The sequence below is a fragment of the Pan paniscus genome, chromosome 7 (assembly GCF_029289425.2).
Source record: "Pan paniscus chromosome 7, NHGRI_mPanPan1-v2.0_pri, whole genome shotgun sequence".
NCBI classification, from domain to species: domain Eukaryota; kingdom Metazoa; phylum Chordata; class Mammalia; order Primates; family Hominidae; genus Pan; species Pan paniscus.
In genome coordinates, this window is record NC_073256.2 from 143,382,554 (window position 1) to 143,392,353 (window position 9,800).

Sequence of the window (9,800 nt, forward strand, 5' to 3'; positions counted from 1 at the left end):
AGAGTGAGTGCTTTCAATGAGCTCTAGGAGAAAAATATGGTTTAAAAAATATATTACCTGCAGTTAAGCATTACCATGGATGCTAATGTTAAAATTTATGGGAAAAGTGCTTGAGGAAAGCCTGAGCCATTATAAAAGCTAGACAGAATTTCTATTTTAGAAAAAAAGTTAGATCATTTTTTAAAGAGTCCACTCTAGAGTTTATTAAGACCTCATAATAGATTTTATCTCATACTCAGTTTTCCCTGTCCCGCCCCCCAACCCTTACTTCCCCATGGTGGTTGAAGACTAGGCTGAGAACAGGCAATGAGGCCATGCTGTGACCTGGTAAATGCATCCACTAGCTCTTTTTCTGCAAGCGGTGTTGCTGGCCAAAGTGGAGAAGTGTCTACCCAATCATTTAACAAACTAAGGGCAGTCAACCCTAATACATCCATTAAATCCATTCATTTAGTTAATTATTCACTTAACAAACATTTTAATTCAACCTTTATACTTAATCAACACTTACTTAGCTAGGTTGGCCAATGTAATATATTGTCCACAGCAGAATAAATAAATAATAAATAAATAATAATAATAAATAAATATATAACAAATAATAAATAATATTTATATTATTATTTATATTATAATAAGAATAAATAATAAATAAATAAGTTCCCTTTTGAGAGACAAAGGGAACATTATTAATAATTGCTTTTGTTACTTATTGCTGTGGAAAAAGACTCCAAAACTTAGTGGCTTAAAGCAGGCATTATTATTATCATCTATGATTCTCTGTGTTGACCAGGCTTGGCTCAACTGAGTGGTTCTCACTTGTAGTCTTTTGTGTGGTTGTTGGCTGGGAGTGGTACCATCTGAAGACTCACCTGGACTACATGTCCGTAATGACCCTCTCTCATTTGGCAGGAAGTTGGTGTTGGCTACCAACTGGGAGCTTAGCTGAGTTGCTGACCTAAGCATTTATGTGTGACCTCTTTTTGTGACTTGGATTAACCACAGCATGGCACTGGGTTCTGAGGAAGGACATCCATACCAACAAACATTCTCTAAGAGGCACAGGTGGAAATCCCAAGTCCTCCAAAATTGATGCTTGGAACCAGCACAGTGTCACATCCACAAAATTCTATTGACCAAAGGACAGCCTGGAGTCCATGGGATGAATAGACAGACTATGCTTCTTGATGGGACAATGGTACTTTCATACAAGAGGAAAAGAGTTGGTGGTGGTCCTCTCAGAGGGGAGCTACCTCAATAATTACATTAGGAAAAAAATATGTAACCCAGGATTACCCCAGGGACTGCCATCCAACCTCACTCTCAGTCTCCTTTCCTGTAAAATACGGGTAATAATAAGGTAAATTTCATTGACCTGCAGTAAGGATTGAATGAAGTAATCCTGGTGAAACCTGAGACCCTGTGTCTGGCACAGAGTGGCGGGTGCTGGATGAGCTCTGACTGTTTTGTGGTCCCATGTTGATTGTACTATTCATTCTCTTCATTGCCATTGCTCAGATTGGGCCCTCATTGTCTCTCAGCTGATAGTTATAAAAGTGGTTGGACCAGACTTTGTTTCTATTTTCTATTCTTGTCCATCTGCCCTTCAGATGATCAGCAGTATGTCTTACTCGGCCCTGTTCCTACCATGCCCCTCCCCTCCTCTCATGACTGCAGCATGTCCTAACATGGGTGCAAAGTACAAACTAGCTTTCCTGGCATTGTAAGCCTGTGCTCCAAACAAACTGGCCAAGCTATTCTTGCTATAAATGGTCCCTCCTCTGCTGCCTGCTTAGTTCCAGGCTGCTTTTTCTTCCAAGAATGCCCTTTCCCAAGTCCTGTGTGCCTAGCTCCCCATCCTTCAAGGCTTATCTACAAGCTGACCATACTCTCTCATTTGCCTCTTCATCTCATCCATACATGTTGTAAGGCACTGGGGAAATTCTACCTTGCATCATAATGACTGGAATACATGGATACTTCAGGACTGGAGGGAGAGAAGGAGAAAAAGGAGAGAGAACGAAGTAGAATATTTTAAAAATGTTAACTATTTTTTTTCCAATTCTATCATCATTTGGTTCTCTTTAATCTAAGCTGTTCATTAACTGCCTCCAATAAAGGATATGGCAGCAGTAAGATTGTTTTGAGAGTCAAGATCTTAAAACTTAGTGGCCAATAAATAAAAATCCAAGGCATAGAAAATAAAACTGGAATATGTGAAGACAAGAGAAAGGCTTCTATAATGAGACCAGATAATAATTTCCCCAGGCTTTGTTGATGGGAAGGAGGGAGTAGAATGTGCAAAGGGCGAGGGGAATGTGTGGCCCCAACTGAGGGGCCAGAACTGAGCAGACTTTCTTGGAGGAGTAGAATCACCATCCCAAGATAGTTCAGCTTCTCATGAGTGCATGCTGTTCTTGTTGCATCTTGAGGGGCTACACTGATGATGCCATCATTAGTGTCCATAACACAGCCAGAGATTGCCCATGAACCATTCAGCAGGAGTGGTTCCCATGTCTGCCTTAACCCTTTGCTTGGTCCTTGCCTTATTTACCCTGTGGAACAACCACCCTCACTGCCTTCATCCTTCACCCACAAGAGAGAAGGTGGGTCCTGGTTATCAACAGGTGGAGAATGTATGGAAGGAAAAGTCCCTGAAACTGTGATATGGTCAGAGCAGAGCAGATACAATCTGAGAAATTTCAAGCTCAAACAGGGGCCAATCTCAGCCCTGCACAATTGTTATTGTCATAAATAATAATCCATAGATACTTATGGAATATAAGGCCATCTCTGAAGACACATACAGTGTTAACTGAAATTCTGCACAAGAGGTGTATTTCTTCTGTTTCTCTTATTTATATTTATTTATATTTCTTTTATTTATTTATTTATTTATATTTCTTTTATTTATATTTATATTTATATATCTGTTTCTTTTATTTATATGGGCAATCCTTTATTAATATCTCTACAGGGTAGGCATAGCGGCTCATGCCTCTAATCCAGGCACTTTGGGAGGCTGAGGCAGGAGGATTGCTTGAGACCAGGAGTTTGAGACCAACCTGGGCAACATAGTAACACCTGTCTCTACAAAAACAAATTTTTTTAAAAATTAGTCAGGTGTTTGGTACATGTTTATAGTCTTAGCTACTCAGGAGGCTGAGGCAGGAGGATCACTTGAGCCCAGGAGTTTGAGGTTACAGTGAGTTATAATTGTGCCACTTCACTCTAGCCTGGGCAACACAGAAAGATCCTGTCTCTAATATAAATATATTGCTGTGTGTGTGCCTGTGTGTGTGTGTGCGCTTGTGTTTGTGTGTGTATTCACGAGAATTTATGTTTTGGGTTATTATCCAATACTACTTTATTCATTTTGTTGTTGACACGGTTTCAGTTTTGGCTGTTGGGAGCTTTTTCAGTTGACTCCTGGGTCTCTTTGATATACACCCATCATTTTTGTTTTGAGCACTTCTTTTCTTTCTGGCAATGTGCTCCTTACTCATGTTGTGTATTCTGTCCCTCAATCCTAGAGTGAGCCATTTCTTTAAGTGCCCTGGTCCCTTTTATTGGAGAATGACATTAAAAGAACAAATATTGGTACCAAGTGCACTTTGTCTTTTTATTTAGGAAGGGGAACTCTTTCCAGAAGACTTTATTTCTTTCTCATAAGCTGACCTGGAAAATCAAGTATTTGGTTCCTTTTACCCCTGTGATTGAGGAGAGCATTGTTGTGAATAGATGTTAAGTGAACCAACCTATGAGATTTGCCCCTATTAGAGAGGCAACTACTTCATATGTAAGTTTTCAAACCAAATCACGATAAACACTTCCACTGCTTACTTGGAAATTTGGGAACCTCCATTATTGTAACATTTTATGTTGCTCTTTCATCTCTGTAAATACAGACTACTAATGAACTATATATATATGTAGATTTTAGCCATTTATAATAATAATGGTGATGATATCTAATGTCTGTGAAGTGTTTATGATATGCAAGGGACTGTATTATTTTGCAGGCATTATCAGATTTGATCCTCAAAAATCCTTATGAGATATGCACTGTTATTATCCCCAGATGCGGTCACCGAGGCCTAGTCACATTAGCGACTTGTCTAAGGCTAATACCTAGCAAGTAGTGAAGCTGAAATTTGTATCCAAGCAAGCTTTCACAAGACTCTCAGCCTCAATTTCTCTGTTATTGCCTTGGTAATTTATAAGGGAAGATATTGCATATGAGGGCATTGCATCTCAAAATCTGTTGAAAGACACATTGTCAGATGCTCATGTAAACACATCAGAGCTGGTATGTGCCCTACAAATTATGCGATGTTGATGTTTTTAGACTGAGTGCTGTGGGATGACTCATGTCCTGGCCTCCAAATTCATACACTGAAGCCTTAACTCCCAGTATTTTAGAACGTGATTTTATTTGGAGATAGGGACTTTAAAGAGATAATTCAGTCAAAATGAGGCCTTTAGGGTGGACCCTAATGAAATTTGGCTGGTGTCCCTATAAAAAGAGAAAATGTGGACACATAAAAAGACACGAGGGTGCACAAGCACAGAGAAAAGACAAGGTGAGGGCACAGCCATCTGCAAGCCAAAGAGAGAAGCCTTGGAAGAAACTAAATTCATGAACATTTTGATCTTGGACTTCCAGTTTCTAGAACAGTGTGAAAATAAATTTACATTGTTTAAGCCACCCGACTACGGCATTTTGTTATGGCAGCCTTAGTAGGCTAATATACCAATCATGCCATAAGTGATTTCCCCTAGTCAGATTCAGCCAGATGCTGTTCACGTGTGAGTCATATACTCAGAGTGGTTTGTTTATGAGAGCTATGAAAACTCCGGCTTAACTCCAGGAAAAGATGAGATAGCAATTCATAAACAGCACAAACTGATTGGAAAAGCCAAGTACCCATTGGTTAGTAGCAGAAAAAATAAGGTTATATCCATCACAAAAATGCCTGTAAGGAGCAAATCATATGACAAGGGAATAATATTTGAATTAGGCTATATTAAAAAATGAAAAAAAAATAGATGCCAGAGGAATACAACTTATTTCAAGTGAGGCTTTTACTTAGGTCCTAGTAGAGCTGCCCCTGATTTTGTACTGTGGGTTTCGGGACTAACTGAGAGAAAAACCCACGGGGCACCCACATTCTCTATATTTTTGGTGGTCCATCATCACACTGTAATGCGCTGATGTGAGAGAACATGCTCCTGATTTACCAGCCCGAGTTTGAATCCTGGCTTGACTGGACCTGCCACTTTGGGCAAGATATCCTCTCCACACCTCAGTTTTCCCATCTGTAAAACAGGGTGATAACTGTTCTCACCTTGGAGGATTTTGTATTATGAGAGAGAATATGTTGTTAAGTGCTTGGAACAGTAGTTAATACAAATTAGTTTTATTACAAATTTTATTTATAAAATATCTGAATCTTTCCTCTATAATTTATTTATAATAAAAATTTTATGATAAATTAGCTTCCTAGGTAAGTGACACTGCAGTCTTGACATGAATCTCTTCCATTAGAAAATGCTGAACATGACTTTATTTAGCCTTTGCTTGAAGATGCCATCATCATCATGAATATCACAATCTCTAGTTTTAAATACGCAGTTCGGTCCCTTCTGAGGCAACAGGGCATGACCTCCAATTGCCTTTCTAACTTCATTGATTTTCTCCACCTATTGACACCCCATGATTCTGAGAGTCTAAACTGCTTTTTTTTTTTTTGTAGCTCCTATCTCTACGCAATCCTCTGTCATCTTCACAGACTTTTATGTAAACCTTATTCTCTCCTTCAAATATTCTGCCTTCTGCCAACCTTCTCCTGATTGTACTTCTTTGTACTCATCACTGAAGATTCATCTTGGCCGGGCACGGTGGCTTATGCTGGTAATCCCAGCACTTTGGGAGGCCAAGGTGGGCGGATCACGAGGTCAGGAGATTGAGACCATCCTGGCCAACATGGTGAAACCTCGTCTCTACTAAAAATACAAAAAAAAAAAAATTAACTAGGTGTGGTGACACACGCCTTTAATCCCAGCTACTCAGGAGGCTGAGGCAAAAGAATCGCTTGAATCAGGGAGTTGGAGGTTGCAGTGAGCTGAGATTGCGCCACAACACTCTAACCTGGTGACAGAGTGAGACTTCGTCTCAAAAACAAACAAACAAACAAACAAAAAAGACTCATTTCAGTATCACCTTTCCTGATCTTCTAGCCCCTGATATTCAGTGTTAGCCGTATCTCCCCTGGGCTTTTCTGGATGTCTGAGCATACCTGTGCAATGACATTTATCATGGTCATCATACTTCTTTGCTTATTTTTCTATACATACCCTCACTGGATTCTGAGCTTCATGAGCTATTTCATTATTTCTGATCTTAAGTGCCTACCAGAAAAACTGCCATTAAATCGTCACTTTATATAGGCTTGAAATAAATGAATAGATTTAAAAGCAAATGTATGTTGAGATTTCCCTTCGGTCTGAGCAAAAGTAAGTCAGAGCTGGACCTAATAAATTGATGGCAGTAATATATTTAATATGTATTATTTAAACTGAATGTTTTATTTCAATAGACATTTATTGGCTGCTTAGCTATATGCATAGTACTGGGATAAATTTGGAAAGGAGAGGGAAGAAAATACTGTTGTACTCTTTGCCCTAACAGGAAGATTCTACCTCTTCTTGCTTAATTCAAGCCCTCCTCCAAGATAGGAGAATCTGCTAATTCAATCAGAGTCTTGAATTTGGATTGGATAATAGTTATTAGTGAGTCTGGTGACTGGAGTCTGGTGACATTAAAAGGATAGAATGCACATGTGCAGATAGCACTCTCTTGCACTTTCTGATTCTCCTTTTCATATAGGAAGCAGACATCAGCACGGTCAATAGCCCTGAGCTGGATGCAGAGCCACGTCTCTCCTCTTTCCATCTCAGGACTTAAATTCAGAGGGACCTAGGGGATCGCATTTAAGCCTCAGGCTTGGTATATATTCTCCATTCTAATTTTTACCAGTGCTCTGATTTAAAGATTAAATGGTGCTATTCCATTAAGTATAGTAATACTTTGTTTTTCATATAACCTCTGTTCTTATATGTAGCTCTCTAAGAAACTGGCTTTGATTGGGGTGGGTTACAGGGTGGGGATTGGAGGTTGAAGAAAGAATGAAAAAAGTAGGAATAAATTATGCAGCAGGATTCAGGCTTTTCTGGGTTTCTAGCCATACCATGAAAAGAATAATGGAAAAGTTATATAAATAGAGATCATTTTACCCTTGCCTTATAAAAATTATAATTTATTATACCTTTATGAAATTTATGTGAATGAGGAGAGCTGTTGTATTAGTTTCCTAGGGTATAATTATTCTGCTGTAACAAAGTACCAAAAGTACCAAAGGACCAAAAGCTGGCTTAAAACAACAGAAGTGTATTCTCTTACAGTTTAAGAGGCAAGAAGTCTGAAATAAAGATATTGACAGGGTTGGTTCCTTCTGCAGGCTGTGAGGAAGTCTTTTTCATGCTTCTTTTCTAGTTTTGAAGTGGAGAGATCAGTAGAACTTGTTTTCTGAGCACTGGTAATGACCTTGCTGGTCAAAAACAGGATGCTGTAAAGAAACCTGCCAAAACCAGCAGATGGTGACAAAAGTGACTTCTGGTGCCCACACTGTTCATAATTAAAGACGCTCCTGCCAGTGCCGTGACAGTTTACAAATGCCATGGCAACATGCCGTGGCAACAACTAGGAAGTGACCTTATATGGCTCCAGGAACTCCCCGCTTCTTTTCTAGAAAATTATGAATAACCCACCCCTTAATTAGCATAGAACTATGAGTGGGCATAAATATAGCTAGCCAGCAATCCATGCCGGGGCTGCCTCTGCAGCTGTGGCTTCAGCTGTGGCCACTGCTCCTGCTCCAACGGCTTCTCCAGACAGCTACTGTTGCTGTATACTGCTTCTGCTGCTGCTACTGCTGCTGCTACTACTACTCCAGGCTGCTCTGCCTATGGAGCAGCCACTTTGCTGTACACTGCTACTGTAGGTGCACTGCCAAGGGCTTAGCCCAGTTATGGAAGGAACAGCCATTCCGCTATGGACTGCCATTTCAGTAAACCTGCTTTCTTCCACCACTGGCTTGCTCTTGAATTCTTTCCTGAGTAAAGCCAAGGACCCTCCTGGACTAAGCTAATTTTGGGGCTTGCCCACCATATATCAGTTTCTGATGGTTGTCAGCAATTTTTGTCATTCTTTGGCTAGTAGACGCTTCAATCTGCCTTCACTTCACACGGCAGCCTCCACATTGTGTATCTAAATCTTTCTGTGTCCTCTCCTCTTATGAGGATGCCAGTCATTGGATTTAAATGCTCACCCTAACCCCAGGGTGATTTCATCTTGAGGTCCTTAATTACATCTGTAAATAACTCTATTTCCAAATAAAGTGACAATGTGAGGTTTTGGGTGAAAGTGAGCTTTTAGGGGATACTATTGCCTTGGTCCATTTTGTGCTGCTATAACAAATTACTGCAGGCTGGGTAACTTATAAAGAACGGAAATCTATATCTTATAGTTCTGGAGGCTGGGAAGTTGAAAATGAAGAAGCCAGCATCTGGCAAGGGCCCTCTTGCTTTGTCATTCCATGGTGAAGGGTGGAAGGCCAAGAGAGCAAGAGAGAGCAAACTCCCTCCCTCAAGCCCTTTAAAATGACATTAATCCATTAATGGGCCAGAGCCCTCATGATCAAAACACCTCCCATTAGGCCCCACTTCCCAACACTGTTGCATTGGGGATTAAATGTCAACATGGGTTTTGGAGGAAACAAAAACATTCAATCCATATTCAACCCACCACAGTTGAGAGCGTATGTTCAATTCATTTGTTGAGGATGGTAGACTGAAACAGGCTCTCGCATCCCACTCTTGCTCCAAATACAAAACGATAAAAATGGCATGTAAATAAATAAATAAGTCCATGTACATGATGCACACAAAAGAGTCATTCTATGGACCCGGAATTGTGTGAAATCCATGAAAGACATAGAGTTGAAGACTGCAACCACAGCCTAAAACTACCCTAAAAGGTGTGATAACAAAATTGAAGTTGGCAGAAAAATGCTTGCACCCTGGGAATGGCCTATACTCAGAGCAGAAAGCAACTCTGTGACAACCAGCAAAGTGATTCATTGGTTTTGCCACTAGGAATAGCTCAGCACTTGACTGTATATTCATGTATCCTCACCTCGATGTGCATTTCTAGGTGGATGCAGAGGTTGTGGAGCTTGGATTGGATGTAAAAGGCTGTAGGCGCACTGCCAAGGGGTTATCCCAGATGGCTGGTCCCTTTAGGAGAAAGTGGTGGGCTGCCATCCTCAGATGCCTCACATTCCCAGTGAGGACGGCCTCAGCAGCACCTTCTGTGGTTACCTTCAAGTTGACACTGCAGAGATGTATCAGGTCGTCTGACAGGAAATACTAATCCAAAAACTGAACACACAACATGGAATAGCTAAACATCCAAGGAAAACCAACACCAGAGGAAGACAGAAGATGAACTTGAGCTCAGGAGACTCAGAAACCTTGGGTGTTAGTCAGATGTTGTCCCCTAGAGAAAGAATTATGAAAATACGTCCCCAAATAGAAAAACTCCTAGAAGAGAAAGGCAGTATTCTTAAAATATCTTAGGTCACAGTCCTATCCTATGATTTGTCATTTGCATCATTGCTTGGCAAGAAAATGACGTTCTTACCCTATCCTAAAACCCGAGAAGACAAAGAACACAAATC